This window comes from Oryx dammah, unplaced genomic scaffold, assembly GCF_014754425.2.
Source record: "Oryx dammah isolate SB20612 unplaced genomic scaffold, SCBI_Odam_1.1 HiC_scaffold_8, whole genome shotgun sequence".
NCBI classification, from domain to species: domain Eukaryota; kingdom Metazoa; phylum Chordata; class Mammalia; order Artiodactyla; family Bovidae; genus Oryx; species Oryx dammah.
In genome coordinates, this window is record NW_024070192.1 from 33,758,837 (window position 1) to 33,774,867 (window position 16,031).

The window sequence follows — 16,031 nt, forward strand, 5'->3', positions numbered from 1 at the left end:
CTTTGGAGTCGGAGTGTGACCTTGGCAACTTTTGCATCTTTCTGTGCCTTGGTTTCTTCATTTATAAAAGGGGGACAATAAGCTCTAACTCATAGGGTTGTGAGCATCAGATGAGTTGACACATACGAATGTTATAGCTTCTAATATGTGTATACAAATATTGTCCTTAGATCATCTCCTTGGGTGTACTTTCATATATATGTATATGTGACTGTACATAAAGCCAGGCACACAAGTGGATGTAGACATATTAGTTGGTAGTATGACATTATTAGATCTTCATAGAAATTTTAAGTTGTTTAAAGACATTTAATTACATGGAAAGATATTGGTGACATAAAATGAAAAAAGCAAGTTACAAAACACTATGCCCCCCCAAAAGGTAGGCATGGTATCCTCTCATTTTTATTTTTTAAAATATGCATAAAAGAACAACATTGATAATTGTGGGTATCTCTGGATAGTGAGGTTACAGGCGATTTTTGTTTATTTTTGCTTGCCTGTTCTTGATTGTGTATGGTAAAATAAGGAGAACTAAGAGAAGAAAGAAAAACCACAAGGGAAGACAAAGCAGAGATGGGAATCAAGGTAAAGTGGTTCTGGGGCTGCCCTATTCACTTCCTGGGGGTGGGCCACAAATTTGTCATGAAGCCTTTCCAAAGCCCAAGTGAAAAGGAGACCATGTCAGTCACACAATTCCCAGTGCCTGTGAGAGAAAAACAGACCTATTACTCAAAAGAATTACAACTATTCTTAGTACTAAAATCAGTCAGGAATTTGTCCTGGAGGGCCTCCTAAAGAGACCACAGTGTGAGGTAACAAGCAGACACCCTCAAGTATCCCCAAACTTCATGGAGGGTTTCTGTGATGGGCCATCGTGTAAGCTGAGAGCATCACACCAGAACATGAGTCAAGAAGACAGCCTCACAAGGACAGGTCTGAAAAAGGCACGCCGGGCAACCCCACTCCCTTCCAACCCAACATGGTCTAGTTTGGAATATCTTTAAGACCAGATTGGCTAGCGCTCTGAAGCCTTCCTTCTGCTATGTTCTTTCTGTCCCCGAGCTTTTTTAAAAATATCTATTTATTTATTTGGCTGTCCTAGGTCTTAGTTGTGGCATGCAGGCTCTAGTTTCCTGACCAGGGATCGAACCTGGGCCCTCTGCAGGGGAAGCGCGGAGTCTTAACCATCGGACTACTGGGGAAGTCCCCCAGTTCTTTGAATGAGTTCTCACAGGACACTTTGCTGACCACCCACCCTGTAGCCTCTCCTGACGTCCTCTAATTTGTCAGTGTCCCTACAGCATACTGCCCTTTGAGGAGGCAAATGAAAAAAACAGATGTCCAAATGTTGTGAGAGCTTCTCAAAGTGACAGTTATAAATACACACCCAAAAAGGCATGTCAGGCTCTGAGCAATACAAACTGATGTTCAAAACACCACAGTGAGTTTCTTGGGTGAGAAAACACATTCCCAGGTGTTTGGGCCAGGAATGCAGTCGGGGGGTGGGGTGAGGGGTGGAGGACACTATTCTTGACACCTAAGCCTTACCTGGGAAGCCTGAAAATCACCCTAGGAAGATGAGAATGTGGAAATTTTAGGAAACGTAGAAGTAGCCAGAGTGGTGGTGGTGGTGGTGTTTAGTCACTAAGTCATGTCTGACTCTTTTGTGACCCCACGGACTGTAGCCCACCAGGCTCCTCTGTCCATGGGATTTCCCAGGCAAGAATACTAGAGCGGGTTGCCATCTCCCAGGGGATCTTCCTGACTCAGGGATCAAACCCATGTCTCCTTCATTGTCAGATAGCTTCTTTAATGCTGAGCCACCAAGGAACACCATACCCAGAATAAGAGGAAGAAAAGCAGGAGACTCAGGTGTCCTAGAAACCAGTGGGCAAGTTTCAAGCAAGGAGGAGTGGTGAGCAGTGTCACATGCCTTCAAGGTCAAGATAAGATCTGAAAGAGTCCTTTGGATTGAATGACAAGGAAGTCCTTGGTGACCTTGACTGGTAATGGCAGAAGAGTGACGGGACACAAGCCAGACGGCCCCAAGTTATGGAGTGAATGGGAGGTGAGAAAGTGCAGATAGCCAGTGAAGACAAGTTTCCAGAAGTGTGAAAACAAGTGGCAGGAAAGAGATAGGGTGATTGGAAGGTGACATGGGAGTGAAGGAAGCTTGGGATTTTTTATTGTTGTTTATAAGATAAGGCTATTTGAACGTGCCTAAATGTTGATAGGAAGGAGAAGGAGGTTGAAGACAGATAAAACTAGCCTTGTAAAAGGGGCAGTCAGGTGGTCTGAAAGCGTCTCTTGTTTCAAAGGCATAAGAAGTAACGCCACCTGCTGAGAGCGAGGGAGCAGATTTGGAAAGGCAGGAAGTCTTGATTGGGTCATTAATGAGAAGGGGACAATGCAGGCCGGTCAGAATTCAAAGACCTATTGAGGCTGGTGACCATCCAGGAGAAAGAATGCCACCCAAGGAAAGTCATGCCCCAGCAATGCTCAGCGGCCACTGTAGACCTGGAGAAAGCAGAATGATTGGATTAATCCATAGTTGAAGGTTCGTTTGTTTGTTTTCCAGGAGGTGGGGCACAGGGACAAAGGGAAGAAGTTGGCTGATGTGATGGACAACAGAGACAAAACTGAAGAAAGAAGGCAGTGAAGACAGGCCACCAACAGCAGAGGAAATAGAAAGGCCAGGATCTATAGCCGTGCTGGTGGCTCAGACAGTAAAAAAAAAAATCTGTCTGCAATGCAAGAGACCTGGGTTTAATCCCTGGGTTGGGAAGATCCCATGGAGAAGGAATTGGCAACTCACTCCAGTATTCTTGCCTGGAGAATTCCATGGACAGAGGACCCTTGTGGGCTACAGTCCATGGGGTCACAGAGTCGGACAAAACTGAGCAACTAACATGTTCGCTTTTCAAGACAGTAGCCAGGGGGCTTTCCTGATGGTCCAGTGGCTGAGACTCCATGCTCCCAAGGCAGGGGGGGACAGGTTCGATCTCTGGTCAGGGAACTAGATCCCACAGGCCATAACCAAGAATTCGAATGCTGAAACTAAAAGATCCTGCATGCCACAGCTAAGACTCGATATGGACAAATAAATATTAAAAAAAGAAAAAAAAGCAACCAGTAATCACTCATGGCTCATTTCACTTCAATTTGAATGAGCTAAAATGCATTAAAATTTAAAGCTCAGTTCCTCTGTTGCCCTGACTTGGAGAGAGAGTATCGATAAAGAATATTTCTATCATCACAGAAAGTTCTGTTGGACAGAGCTGGTCTGGAGGCTCAGGAAGATAGATGACACGAGTTGGGAATAACTGAGGAGACCATGGTCTAAAATTGGATGTCTACAGCAAGAATTCCAGAGGTGGAATAGCTCTAGGTGATGACAAGGCCCACAGAGGATGAGGTGGGTTTCTGCTGCGAAGCAGAAAAGGTGAATGGAGATGATGAAGCCGACCAGACAGGCTGCCCACCTAGGGATGGAAGATCCTCAAGACTGGCATCAGGGCTCGCTGACCCAAATTCTTCTGTGGAAGCTGAGCAGGACGGGCTCCTGGGCATGGGATGCTTTCTGTTCAGCCTCCTGACCTCTGTGTTCCAAAGGGCGGGTTCACCTAGTTGCTAACCAGGGAAGGGAGGGAATGCAGAGACAAGGGGGGAGCAGTCAACAAACAGCAGAAGCCTTGGGAGAGGATCCTGGTTCCACCTCAAGGGATGCACAGAATAATAGCTTCGAGCTTTTCTGCAGAACTGAAACCCCCACCAAATGGAAGATGAGGAAGCATTCACTTGAGGAAGCATTCTTCAGAGAAGATTAGGAGATCATCTGAGGGCCAGATAAAAGGAATCTGGTCTGTACACAGCCTGATCGTATTAGCAACCCCACCCCTGAACCATTGCTCACCAAATTCCACTAGGTCAGGACACACAGTTTTTGAAGGGCACAAACCCACTGTGTCCCACTTTGCCTAGCAAAGCAATAAAGCTATCCCTTTTTGAAAAGAAAAGTGAAAGTGTTAGTCATTCAGTTGTGTCTGACTCTGTGACTCCATGAACTGCAGCCCACCAGGCTCCTCTATCCATGGAATGCTCCAGGCAAGAGTACTGGAGAATTTCCTCCTCCAGGGGATCTTCCCAGCCCAGGGATTGAACCGAGGTCTCCTGCATTGCAGGCAGACTCTTTTCTGACTGAGCCACCAGAGGATCCCTTTTTACTTCACCCAAAACTCTTGTCTCCGAGATTCGATACGGCACCAGTGCACACAGGCTGAGCTTTTGGCATCAACGTTTTCAAAGAAAGAGAAGAGTGACCTGGGTAGGGAGGAGTCAGCATGGACGAGATGTGGATGGGGGAACAGCTGTGTGGTTCTGGCCTTATAGCAGCAGGGGGTTGCTGTCAGCTTCACGAAGATCACAAGAACAATGGAGATTGAGGAGAACAAGAGCTCCCCCTGCCTGGGTGCTGGGTGCCTCTGGTGTGGACAAGAACAGCCCCTCTGAACAGTGTGAGTGGGGCCTCAGGGAGGGCCAGGTTGGAGGGTCAGCATAAAGGTGGGCTGGGAGGAGCAACCAGAGAACAAGGTGAGGATGCAGGGAAGGAACATCCCATAATGGGGCGGGGGCTGCTCAGGCCAGTGGTTCACAAGGAAGGAGGACAGGAAAAGAGGGCTTCGGAGAAACGAGATGACCCGAGGGACCTTCACCTCTTCTAAGCACTCTGTCAATCATGCACTCATAATCCTTGTAAGAATCTTATGAGATAGGGATAGTCCTAGCTCCATCTTACAGAGACTTGGGAAAGTTGCTGAAGCTCAGGCTTCCCTGGTGGCTCAGAGGTTAAAGCGTCTGCATCTACTGCGGGAGACCTGGGTTCGATCCCTGGGTTGGGAAGATCCCCTGGAGAAGGAAATGGCAATCCACTTCAGTATTCTTGCCTGGAGAATCCCATGGACGGAGAAGCTTACCGTCCATGGGGTCGCAAAGAGTCTAACACGACTGAGCGACTTCACCTTCAAAAGAGCAGGAATTGGAACTGAAATGGTCTGGATACAGGGTTCAGAGCTTTTAGTCGGCACCTGTGGGCAAGACGGGCTTGGTTGACGTTATCTGACACAAATGGGTCTCAGCTGTGTCTAGACAAGAGACGGGGTTCAGGTGGACCAGAAGTTTGAGCTGTGACCTGGCTTGACTGTGTTTCTGAGCATGTCTGGTCCAGTTAAGAGAATACACATTAAATGAAGTGGTTTCCAGGACTCCTGACATAGACTGGAAATTATAGCAGTGGAGGATTTTGATGCTGGTACCTGTCTTCCCCAGAAGAGTGAGTGGGGTCTGAATTGATTGTGTTACTTTTGGAAACAGAAAGAACTTGACTCAAACAAAACTTGATTCCAACTCATAACTTCCCTGAGCAAGTTGCTTCACCCATCAAGTTGGAAATCCATTGGTTTTCTCCCAGCGAAATGGGGACCATCACACTTACCTTATCGAGTGATTAAAAAAGCACCTGTAAAAAGAAAGAAGCTGGCAGACTGAGTATATGACAGTTGAGGGTGTTTGAGGTTTGTTTGCTTGTTTTTAACTATTCATAATCCTCAGATCACTCACCCTGGAAGAAGTTAGGGGCCTCCTCTCATTTTGAGGCTTTGAGAGCCAGCTCACCTGGTCAGCCTCGTGGAGACACTCAAGGGATCCCAGGCCCCTGGACTTGACGCCAGGAGATCTGACTGTTCTGGAAGGTGTGCAGGAGAGCAGGTGGGTCTAGAGCGTAGGTTTCTCCGAGCTTTGTCCGGGCCTCAGTGCTGTTGATCAGCTTCTTCAGCTGCCCTCCCCTAGTGCCGGCTTCTTGGCTGAGGATTCCGGAGCTGGGCAAAGAAGCCCATACAAACCCCAAACCCGCCAAATCCCTTAATCTACCGGAGCTCTTTGAAGGGGTAAAAACCGCCTGTGGATAAGGGGAACCAGCAGATGTAATTTATTTTCATTTGCAAAAAAAGCTTTTGAAAGGTCCCACCCTGAACGCTATTATAATAAAGAAAATGGGTCACCGTCCAGGGAAGCTTTGTCAAGGGTGGAAGTCTGGCCGTGAAGGAAGGAAACAAAGGGTGAACATAAAAGGACGGTTCTCTGGGGAGGGGGAAAATTATGGGAAACCTCTGGACCCAGAGCTGGGGCTCAGCTCATCTAACACCCACACAGTCTGAAGGAGGGAATCCCCTCACTTTTAGAGGTGACACTCGAGCGACATCAGGCAGAAGAAGATGAACTGGAGGATCTTAGAAGTTGAATGGTTCATGGGACACAGGTTCGGCAGAAGGTGATGTATTGGGGACAAAATCATCTGAAGGACTCTTAAAGGGTGAAGTGAAGTCACTCAGTCGTGTCCGACTTTTTTGACCCCAGGGACTGCAGCCTACCAGGTTCCTCCATCCATGGGATTTTCCAGGCAAGAATACTGGAGTGGGTTGCTATTTCCTTTTCCAGGAGATCTTCCCAACCCAGGGATTGAACCCAGGTCTCCCACATTGTGGGCAGACGCTTTACCATCTGAGCCACCAGGCAAACTCAGATTATCAAATACACTTGAAAAATACTATTTTAGGACTGTAGTACCAACTCCTTTCTTAAGGTAAGTACTCCACACAGGTGCTATTGGCACTGGAGCCAGACAGTTCTTCACTGGGCAGAGCAGTCCTGTATCTACTACAGGATGTGCAGTGTCCCTGACTCCTGTCCACTAAAAGCTTCTAGGTCCCACACCCCACATACACACGTCACTGTGACAACTGACAAACGGTTCCTCTTGTTTATAAGTCCCCCTAGAAGAGCCGCCACTCAAATCCCATCCTGATCCACTTGAAATTTAGCTCAGGATCTTCCTAAGGCCAAAAAGGTAAGAGAACCAGAAATAAAAACAGAATGCATTTGGGTTTAGGATCTTCTTCTGGGAAGTTCTAGTCATCATATCTCAAAATGATTGCGATAAGTGCTAGAAACACAAATAGAGCAGAAGAAGGGGCACAGTGCCAGGAGAGGAGGTGGGTTTTAGACCAGGTACTTGGGGTAGCAGAGGCTCTGAGAGGGATCCAGTAGAGCTAAGTAAGGAAGGGAGCTGGGCGGATCTGCTGGCAGCAGGGGGACAGTGGGATTGTGCATTCCAGTGGAAGGAAACCGCAAGGGCAAAGGTCCTGAGGCAGAGCTTGACTTGTGTAAGGAACACGAACAAGGGGCTTGGTGAGCAAGATGGGAGTGCTGGGAGGTGAGCTCAAAGAAGTCGCTATGCAGGCTAGAGAACACAGGGCTTTGCAGATTTTGAGAAGGAATCTGAGCACTCAGTAATGAATTCTGGGTACCTCCAAGGCTTTGGAGGCTCTTCCCATGGCTCTTCATATCATAATACTTCCCTGACTAATCCATCAACTTCTCGAGAGAGGAACTGGGTCTTTACTCTTTGAATCCCCAGAGTTTAACAGACTGCCTGGCACAGGATAGGAATGTACTACAAACTTACTAAAATCAATCAAAGCATGACATTATGGACAACTGATATCACCAACTGAGGTAGGTTGAAACATGTCCTCCACCCCCACCTTCAGAGATATCTATGTGTTAATTCCTGGAACCTGTGAATGCTACTTTATGTGGCAAAAAATGAGTCTCAGCAGATGTGATGAAAGCAAAGGATGCTGAGATGGGAAGATCATCCTGGATTATCTGGATGGGCCCTAAATGCCATCACGTGTCCTTATAAGAGGGAGGGAGGGGGAGATCCAACAGAATAGAAAAGGGCAGGCAAAGACAGAGACAGAAATCAGAGTGATGTGGCCACAAGCCAAGGAATATTGGCAGCTACCAGAAGCTGAAAGAGACAAGGAACTGATTCTCCTCCAGAGCCTGTATAGAAAGCACAGCCCTTGGTTTTAGTCCAGTGACACTGATTTCAAATGTCTGGCCTCCAGAATTGCAAGAAAATAAATTGTTTTAAGCCTCCAGATTTGTGGGAATTTGGTACAGTGGCCGTCAGAACTAATACACCACCAAATAGTAGAAATGCCAGGGTTCAGCAGGTCCCTTGGAAATCCTAGAGGCAAGCTTGGGGTAAATGAAAGGAACAAAAAGAGGGAGCATTAACACTCTGGCTTTGGGATGTTTCCAAAGTCTTCCTCTGTGTCTTCTTCCCATGGGCTGTGTGGCCACGTCGCCCTGTTCCTTACTTCATGCAGTGCTGAGTTCAGGGCCTCCCACTTGCCCCCTCTTTCTGGAGGCCAGGGTCTCAGAATCCTTTACGATTCAGAACACAGTTCAGAAACAAGTTAATAGTCTCCTGGGCCTTTGAGAGAAGAGTCACCATGATATCCAGGGATGTAAGTTTGCACGGAGGCCAGAAAACTTCACTTAGCAGTGTTTATGAGGTCAGGCAGGCATCTTCTGTTCTTCCAGGGTCACAGAGAATCACAGATCAGGACCCTAGGGGAATAGGTGACTGGGGGACAGTAACAGGCTGAGAAGTGACTGCTGATGGGAGTATCCATTCCAGCCACCACCCAGGGATCAGGGCAGGTCTTGCAACCACCCAGCTTTCCAAGGGCATTACTGTCTGAGAGCCCAGAGGAGCTAGGAAAGTATAGGAGCAGCCCTTAGTGAACATCCATTGAGTCAGGGCTGCCCTTTAACAATGAGACTGAGGCAGGGAGGCTGAGTGAATTGCCCAGAAGCTGATGTTCTGTGAGATGGCTTCAGAATGACTCCTTGGAATGGCTGTGGGTTACCCATTCAACCACACCTAGGGAATACCTGCTATATTCAATTCTGCTAAATTAGGTGGAGAAAAAAATCATGATTCTGGAGGAGCAAATGATTACATAAAAAGTTTCTATGCTTCAAGAAGTAAGCTTCAGTTAACTGCAAAAATCAATTATGTGGAACACCTTATGTTCCCCAAATGTCAGTAAAATGAGGTATTACGGGTCTACATGTCACACACGGGGAAGACTTAGGGGACCAATTCCAAGAGGTGGTGCGAGATGAAAACAGCCATGGACCATTGACTCCAAATAGATTGAGTAAGTGCGTGGATAATAAGGTATTAGGGAAAGTAGGAGTTGGGGGGAGGGGGACCTCTCCCTCACTGATGCTACCAACAGGCAGGGGGTACCACTGGGCTAGGCCCCAGAATGATGCCAGAAACTAGTCACAAGGCTGGATGGACGTGACCTAACCTAGGGAACTATCTCCTTGTCTCTGGCTGAGCACCCTGCTTATGGGGCCTCCCAGGGGTCCCAGGTCCCTGGGACTGGAGAGACATGGGACACCCGGGTTTGCCAGGAGCTGCCTGGGGGGGCGGCAGGATAGTACAGGCCTGGATCATGCTCCAGGCATACACACTTCCTGATCTTCACACCTCTGTGACCGTGGGTACCAAGAACTGAATGACTGTGTCCCTCCCCCAAATTCATTTGAAGAGCCAATACCCAGCACAGTAGTATTTGGAGCTGAGGCCTTTGTGAATGGCTAACACAATACTAGATCTTGAAGGTGGAGCCCTCGTGATAGGATTAGTACCCTCATAAAGGAGACATGAAACTAATAGAATGTGACATATCCATTATATCTAAATTTTTTGAATTAAATTGTTTTTTAAAAGACACACAAGAAACAAGACCTTTCTCTCTACCATATGAGGACACAGCCATCTGCAAACCAGGAAGAGAGCCCTCACCAGTTACTGAATCAGCCAGCACCTTTATCTTGGACTTCCCAGCCTCCAGAACCATGAGAAATGAACATCTGTTGCCCCAGTTGCCCAGTCTATGGTGTTCTGTTAGAGCGGCCTGGACTGACAGTGGGCAAGTCATTTCACCTCTCTGAGCATCAACTTCCTCTTCTGAAAAATGCAGATGGTATTATCATTTGTACCCTTCCTTTCTTCCTTCCTCCCTCCCTTCCTTCCATAGATATCAGGAATATAGAGTAAAAAAAGGCATGTACAAAAGACCCTGAGATGTCCGAAGTCTGAAGCCCTAAAGAAATATAATTTTAATAACTTCATGTGAAACCAGCTAACCCAGTGCCTCTACCATCACCATGGTTACCACAAGGATGTCATCCTCTTGAGAGGATGACAAACTGCCCCCAGGCAACAGAAACTCATATACAGGACAGTGCCCCTAGCACTGCAGAAAAACTGGACTTTGGTGTTAATAATGTCAATAATCCTTTCCTAATTACCAATTAATAGTCATAATAAGTCAACAAGCATGAATAATAACTATCAATCAAAAGTATCTGATTCAGCTTGGGGTCAAGGTAGATCTGTCAAGAGTGGAGCCTCAGAGCAGCAACCACAGTCATAAACACAACCATAATCACAGCCACAGCCGGAATCACAATCACAACCATCGTCACAACCACAGTCATAATCACGATCGTGATGGCAGCTCACACTTACAGAATGCTGCACTCACTGCCAGGCCTGGTCTGGGAATGGGTCTGCTGGATTTCAGCCAGGAAGCTTGTTGAGGCAAGGGCAGTGGTGGAGAGGCTGGAAGGGAATTTGTGAGAAGTTTCTCTTCTTGGAGAAGAGAGGCAGGGGCAGGGTAAGGCAGACCATAAGCCCCATGACTGGGGACAGCAACATTCTTGCTCACTAGTGTCTGCCCAACACCCAGCACAGAGCTTGGCACATACTAGACACTCAAAAAAATGTTTACTAGGAACTTCCCTGGAGGTCCAGTGGGTAAGACACCATGCTTCCACTTCAGGGGGCATAGGTTGATCCCTGGTCGGGGAGCTAAGATCCCACATGTCATGTGGGATGGTATGGCCAAAAAATAGAAAAAAACAACAACAAAAGCAAACAAATAAAAATTTTAAAAAATGTCTGCTAAATGAACAGCAAGGGGCCTGGCCAGGATGTCCCTAGGGAAGAAGCAGAGGTTTCTTGTCCAGGAGCACATCTGGGCTTGAGGTTAGTGAATCAAATTCTGCTTCCCTGGGTCTTTGATTCCTAGTAACTCTTCACGTACTTGACGACCACTCACGCTGCAGGTCACATTGGCCTTGCTTGGAGAACTGGATAATCCTGGCATCATCAGTATCTACTAACCTATGACACAGGCACGCATGTACACACACACGTCTCCAGGCTGCAGAGTGGGAGCCAGCCCTTTTCAGCAGGAGCCAAGGACCCTCCCTGGGCTGGGTGCCCTCACCCCAGATCCAAAGGGCTCAGGAGGCGGCTGCCTTCTGCCTGGGCCCCCTCCACTAGGATCTGATTTTCTCATCATCTGGATAGTCTCAGCAACTCACAGCAAAGGGATGAACCAGCCTGACCTTTCTGGAGGTTTGTTTAAAGCAGAACAATGTTTGTCTTGTCCAAACACTATGAATTACTCCAGAGAATCCTGCCCAGTTTTACAATCCGCAGCTACAAACGGCTTACATAAATAGGGATTCGTCCCCTCCCCGTCCCCCCTCTGTTCCTAACAGCTTCTCCCCACATCCCAGCTTCCCTCCACTCTTCCAGGCCTCCTCCTGTGCCCCCTCACCCTTCCTCTCTTCTGAGCCCCAGCCTGGTGAAGGGCAGGTGTCCGAGGTTGCAGGCGATGGCTCGCACCTGCGTTATTGCTGGCACGGATCCCTCTGGTGGGCTGCTCTCCCTGGCGTAGGCCAGGTTTGCCTGGCTCGAAGGGAGGGGAGGTGGAGGCGCCTTCCGGGCACATTTGTACTGTCTGTGTGGGGCCTGCAGTGCACAGAGTTAGGTCCAGCTGGGAAAGTGTGTTGGGAAGAGGAGGCCCCTAGGTTTGGGGGCAAAACATCCAGTCACCCTGCAACCCACTTGGACCAATTCTTGTCTGACAGGATGCTCAACACCCCCACAGCTGCTGCTTCATAGGCTGTGCATTCAGGGGATCTGAGGTTTCTTCTTAGAAGTGCACCCCATTCACTGCGGGCCTCCAATGGTGGTGGGTGACAGTAAATGTCGTTCTGCCCATCGAATACGGGCCACAAAAAGCAAGCAGGGCCCATGATCCCATTAGGGAAGGGACTGCTGGGGAAAGAGCTCAGTTTGGGCTGGGCTTCCCTAAGTATAGTTTCAGTCCCACATGCATTGAAAGGCTTTGGGGAGCTTGTTTTAAATGTAGATTTCTGAGGACTTCCCTGGTGGTACAGTGGCTAAAAAGCTGCCTTACCAATGCAGGGCACCAGGGTTTGATCCCTGGGCGGGAAACTAGACCCCACATGCCATAACTAAGAGTTTGCATGTTGCAACTAAAGATCCTACGAGCCACAACTGGAAAAAAAAAAAAAAAAAAAAGTAGATTTCTGGGCCCTCCCCCAGCCTAGAAAAGCCTGGAGGGTTGAGGGGAGGAGATGATGTTCAGGTCTGGGATTCACCTCCCTGCCTGAAATCCTCTCCAGGCAAGTCCCCAGATTAACTAGCTGGATGACACCCGCCAGCCAACCACTTTGAGTCTCAGCTTCCCATCTGTACAAAGCCCGGAGAATCTTTGAAAGGCCCCTTCCAGCTCTTAGAATGTGGTTTCAAGGAAAGCTGGCTACCAGAACCCAGAAGCAGCAAGGCTGGATGGAGGCAGCAAGAGAAAAATCAAGGGAGTCCTTAAACTCGGAGGAGAGGTGTTGGTGAAGACTTGGGGAGTTGCCGGGGAGGGTGCTGCTGGTTGGGGTGTAAGTGGTGTGTGGACTCCTTCCACCGAAGGCCCCACACTTGGAGCCAAGTGTGACCTCATTTCATCCTTGTTTTGCAGGCAAGGAAACTGAGACTCAGAAGGGAGGACGGACTTCTGCTCGGAAGTTGGTGAGTGGCGGGGATTCCATCACCGACACACCCTGGAACACCCATCTGGCCATTCCAGAAACGCCCCTTCCAGCCAGCTACTTCCCTTGTTCCAGCCTCTCTGAGGAGCACGGGAGCACTGGTGTGTGTGTGTGTGTGTGTGTGTGTGTGTGTTTTAATCGCTCAGTTGTGTCAGATTCTGTGACCCCATTGACTGTAGCTCATCAGGCTCCTCTGTCCAGAGAACTCTCCAGGCAAGAATAGGGGAGTGGGCTGCCATTTCCCTCTCCAGGGGATCTTCCCCACCCAGAGATCCAACCCGGGTCTCCTGCATTATAAGCAGATTCTTTACCGTCTGAGCCACCAGGGAAGCCTATTGCACCTTAGGGACAGAGCTCCTTCTCTTCCCCCAGTGGGAGGGTGCCACTGGGTGGGAGGATGCCACTGGGTGGGAGGGTGCCACTGGGCGGGAGGGCCCTGGGCCAAATCTGTCCCACGAAGTGGATGCGCGGTGAGTCTCCATGGCAGGAAAATCAACTGCCCGGAGCTTCACCTTGGAGAGAGCCAAGCCGGTCTTACCCACCCTCAAGCTCCACAGCCGGGCTGGGGGCGCCCTCGGGGCGAGGTCGTCCCGGTTAGGGCTTCGGCTGCAGCGCTCGATCCTCCTTCGCCCGAGGACAGGGAGCCCTGCCAAGGAGAGGCACCAGCTCTCAGAGCCCGCAGACCGTTCGTGCCCAACACTCGGGGCGACCCGAGGTCAGAAGATAAAGCCGCCGCCACTCTCTCCGCTGATGCTCCGGGGGTACACCCTGAGCTGGCAGGAGTGGCGAGCCGGAGGCCGCGAAGGGCACGCTGTCACCCTCCCCAGCCCCGCTGCTGGCAAAGACCTGGTGTCGCGGGAACTCGGGATCGAACGCCTGGTGCGGGTCGGGACAGTATCAGCGCGCCCTTCCTCACGATCTCTGAATGTGCACTGGGATCGCATTTCCACTTTCGAGATCCAGAAGCTTACCGTGCGACCCCGGGCAGCCGCGCGCGGCTATGGGCCGCGCGCGATGCACTCCCCAGCCCAGCTCCAAAGTCTGCGCCTCGGATTAGCTGTGCCTCCCTTCCAGTTCAGCATTTGATTTTCTAATCAAGCTCTTTGTCCCCTGCGGCCTGAACCCGAGCCCCCTGCTTCCCCGTTTCCCCTCGGGCCCCGCCTGGGTCTCGCTGTCGCCCGACTTTCCCGTCGAAGGCAGTCGAGTGAGTGATTCGGCAGCCGAGGCCGAGGCCGGCGGGTCCGCGGCGCGGGCCGGGCTGTATGGAAATGGCCCGAGGAGCCGGCGGGCGCGGCGGCGATTTATTCTGGGAGTGACAGCCCCTTTGAGCGCTCAGCGAATGGCATTTTCTGTCTGTGAAAGCCTTTCTTCCCACCTCTGTTCAGATTAGCCCGGGGGATGAATGCGCCCATTATCCAGCCCGCTGACCATTCTGAAACGCCAAATTAATTACTAAGCACTGAATCAGGCGCCGGGGCCGGGGCACCGGGAGGTGTGAAAATAGCGAGCGACTGGAGCTGGGGAAGGCGAGGGGCGCAGCGCCGAGAGGCCGGGCGGGGTGGCCCGGGGCGCGGGCGCGGGCGCGGGCGCGGCGGGTCTGGGGGCGGGCTTGGCCGGCCGCCGAGCGCGACCTGCCGGCATGACCGGACGCGACCGCGGGGCGAGCGGGCTGCCGGGGCCCCAGGCGGGCGGCAAGGCGCGGAGCCGGGTGGCGGCTCCCGCCGGTTGGGCTAGCCGGGGGCGCGGCCGGAGAGCGCCAAGTGCGCGGGGCGCGGGGCCGAGGCTGGAGCGTGCGCGGGGCGCCGGTGCCTCCCGGGCATCAGCGCCCGGGACAGCTGCCCCCAGACGGCCCCTGTCCGCGGGCGCCCCGCCGTCCCCTCCCAGGCGCTCGCCGCTCCAGCTGCCCTCCGAGGCCTTCAAACTTGCGCGCCGCCCGGCCACCACGGCCCCCGGCTCGAGCTCCCCGAAAGCGGGGCCGCCCGGAGGCCGTCTCCCCTGGCCCGGATTCCGGCTCTGCGGACCGCACTTACCTCCCGAGGCGCCGGGCGGGAGAGGGAGGCGAGCTCTCGGCGGCTCCCGCTGGAGTGCGCTGGGCGCGGGGAGCGCGCGCCTTTAAGACTCTTCCCCGAGACTCCGCCAGGTGGTGTCAGGCCGGCCGGGCCCTCTCGGCTCGGCACCCCCGCGGCCACCCTGCTCCCCAGCCCGCCCCGGGCGGAACCCGGACGCTCGCTCCCCCCTCGGCGCCCCGCCGAGCCCGCTCCAGCGGAGTGGAGCCCGAAGCTGGGGGGGGGGGGCAGCATGGGCGGTGATTTGGGGACACACGGATGCTCAAGAGGAAGGCATCCATCCTACCCACTCTACTCTAGCTTTGGCAGATGGAGGAATTTCTCTTTGGCCGGATGCTGGGGGTGGGGGAAGAAGAGGCGAGGATCGAGAAGTCTAGTCTCAGGACGTGGGGTACGGCCCTCACTGTCATCACCCCGGGACGCGCCTGAAGTCCGTGCGAAACTGGTCCTCTCGTCCTTGATCCAAGATGGCGAGTGACACGCCTCCCCCGGTCACCGCTGACATGACCGAAGCGTTAGAGAACTGTCGCCACTTAAAACTGGGGCTATAGGAGATTCACACTTCGGAAACAAAAGTTTTAGAGGACCCATGAGAAGGTTGAAGGAACTCCACCTTGGGCAGGCGAGAAGCCGGGTTCGGCCTGGGATGCGCAAAGAGCACCCCTCTCTCCCGATGCCCTCTAGGAGCCCAGCGGGGTGAGCTCACGAGCCGCCGGCACCTGGGGACCCTCCGCAGAGCTCACCGCCGGCTGCAGGGCACACATTTGCAGGCATAAACTGTGATTCTAGCTTCAGGCCATTATTAAAATTTTATATGTGTCTTCTCTTTCAAAAATAATTTTTTGACATTTGTTGAGATTTCAAACTGCCACTAATAACTCAAGTTTTTCTGTCTTCATCGTTCACTGCTATTTCTTTTATATAAATGTCTTCCTCATCCCTGAGTTCCTTATTTTGAGTAATCTCTCACACAACTGAAAGTTACTTTTGAGTAACCCTGGGAGGCGGGGAGGAAGGGCATGTGGGTGGTGGGCTTTTGGAGTCTGGGTATGTCAACAGATGTCTCTCTGTTAATTTCTACAGACACTAGTCGGATATAGGATCCTATAGGATATG

At 51.3% G+C, this 16,031-nt stretch overlaps 1 long non-coding RNA gene across 1 annotated transcript; it reads right to left on the bottom strand.

Moving 5' to 3' along the window:
- Positions 1 to 350: 350 nt before the first annotated feature.
- On the bottom strand, positions 351 to 14,925 carry LOC120865991. The gene is made up of 3 exons (XR_005721575.1): positions 14,880 to 14,925; positions 5,674 to 5,956; positions 351 to 706 (listed from the first exon to the last, which is right to left on the bottom strand). It is a non-coding gene; the product is annotated as an uncharacterized LOC120865991 (long non-coding RNA).
- Between the last annotated feature and the right edge of the window lie 1,106 nt (positions 14,926 to 16,031).